This window comes from Schistocerca cancellata, chromosome 5 (genome assembly GCF_023864275.1).
Source record: "Schistocerca cancellata isolate TAMUIC-IGC-003103 chromosome 5, iqSchCanc2.1, whole genome shotgun sequence".
In the NCBI taxonomy this organism is placed as follows: Eukaryota; Metazoa; Arthropoda; class Insecta; order Orthoptera; family Acrididae; genus Schistocerca; species Schistocerca cancellata.
In genome coordinates, this window is record NC_064630.1 from 421109972 (window position 1) to 421112322 (window position 2351).

Here is a 2351-nt window from a genome sequence, read left to right on the forward strand (position 1 = left end):
TCACGGGAAAAGGTGTATGGTCCATTTTTCCTTGCCGAGAACAGTATTACAGGACGCACATATCTCGATATGCTTGAGAACTTTCTTTTCCCATAGTTGGAGACTGATTCGAACGTCTTCATTTACCAACACGATGGGTCACCGCTACGCTGGCATCTGGAAGTGCAGGAATTTTTAAACAAAGGATTACTGAACGATGGATCGGTCGCACTGGGCAAAATGATTCAGTCTTACATTTTTAGCCTCCAAGGTCACCCGACCTAACTGCATGCGTTTATTTCTTGTGGGGGTTTATAAAAGATTCTATGTGTCTCCGTTACCAACAACAGTCAATGAACCTGGACATCGCATAACAGCAGCTGTGGAAGTTGTAACTCAGGACATGCTCACTGCAGTGTGGCAACCATTTGGATACCATATTGACATATGCCGTGCATCTCAAGAGGGCATATTGGACACCTATAAAAAGATATGAAAAACACCTTGTGAGTTTCCCGTTCACCAAAAACAAAATTCATTGTTTATGCTTATTAGTTTCAGAAATGTAGACGTGCCGAATCGGATGATTCTTTTTGCTACACCCTGTATTTCGATTTTCTTGTAAACCTTGAAAGATAATTTTTTTGTGTAAAGAATGTCTACTGACCAGTCTAAATAACAATATAAACAACTGTAATTTATACTGAGTGAGTGCTGGTTAGGGAAGTGTTACGGACGTGCATCAAAGAGTAAAAACGCGTTGTGTATCGGCGTCTGAAGACGCGAGGGGAGTGACGTCAGAAGGGACAAGCTGCACAAACACTTGGCTGCGGACTTCTGACGTGATCGAACGCTCGACTCGTGTGCTAAGTCAATGTGAGGAGAAGTGTTAATTAGCGGCACGATAGCAATCGACGAGCGTGGGCAGGTGAAAAGGCAGCTCCATTCACATCAAGATCCTGCTCCGCCAGTGGTCATTGCTAAGTAAATCTGTGCTCGCAGATTTTGTCGACGACGGCTACGGCTTCATCTCTTCAAAACCGAACGACTGTAAGACTGTACCACTTAGTACACGTTTTTTAGAACTTTATCGGCATTACCCAGTGATACCGATGAACTGTTAGTATGAATAATAATTACTGTAAAACTTACAAACTTTAACCTAACAATTATCGCAAGTCATCATTACAAGCAGATCCCATGTAACTCCATTGTCGAGATAAATATTGTTAAGAGGCAAAGTTATTCTTGCACATCAAAAGTAAATTCAGTTATCTAAAACGAAACTAAAATCCTCCCGAACAGGTCATGAAGGCACAACGGTACCGACCGGCCGCCGTGTCATCCTCAGACCATAGGCGTCACTGGATGCGGATATGGAGGGGCATGTGGTCAGCACACCGCTCTCCCGGCCATATGTCAGTTTCCCAGGCTGAAGCCGCTACTTCTCAATCAAGTAGGTCCTCAGTTTGCCTCACAAGGGCTGAGTGCACCCCGCTTGCCAACAGCACCCGGCAAACCGGATGGTCACCCATCCAAGTGCCAGCCCAACCCGACAGCGCTTAACTTCGGTGAGCTGACGGGAACCGGTGTTACCACAGCGGCAAGGCCGTTGGCAAATTCAGTTATCTGAAAGTATGCTAATTCCTGGCACTTCAAACAAATAATTTATTTAAAAGAAAACAATCATTCATATTGGCTAATTTCCCGTAAACCTGTGATGCTGTTTTGTGTGTTGGCCTGATTGGTATTTTGGAGTTGCACTTGTGTTGATATTCAGTGGTAGTTCTTTTATTTAAACAATTCTAAAGTCAACTGAATTTCCCTTTCGTGTTTCATTGCCAGTTCCCAAGTCAGCAAAAGTGAGTAAACGTTACTGTGAGCTTACGCAACTATTTAGCATAATAGTAGGCGGACTCCAGTTAGTCAGTGAGAGACTTATTTATTCCAAATTCATTTCGTTGTGTTTAATAACAAGCGTAGTAATAACTCAAATACTTTCTCATTATTATTTCGTGACGTATATTGTTACGGCAGACGTGTGTATAGCCTTCTGCTGCCGCACGTATTAAAATTATTCCTTACTCGTTGCTATTCGCAATTTTAATTACTCGGTGAACAGACAGTGCCCAGTTTGGCTGGCGACCGTATTTTCATGTACTCCCAAAGTATTATTAAAGTTAACTGTTTTGTATCCCGAGTCCCGTGGCACCCTTACCGTTTAAACATAACGTGAATGACTGCACAGCTTTTGATAACTGAACTAAATTTAACTGAAAATACAGTGGGCTGAATAATTAAAGACAACTTGCTGTAAGCCTTTCCCTCAGTAATCGGTGTTACGATAGCCATATCAAATTTTACCATTCTGT

At 42.5% G+C, this 2351-nt stretch overlaps 1 pseudogene; it reads right to left on the reverse strand.

The window, feature by feature from the left end:
• Positions 1-1478: 1478 nt before the first annotated feature.
• Positions 1479-1596, reverse strand: LOC126189227 (5S ribosomal RNA; annotated as a pseudogene).
• Positions 1597-2351: the final 755 nt, after the last annotated feature.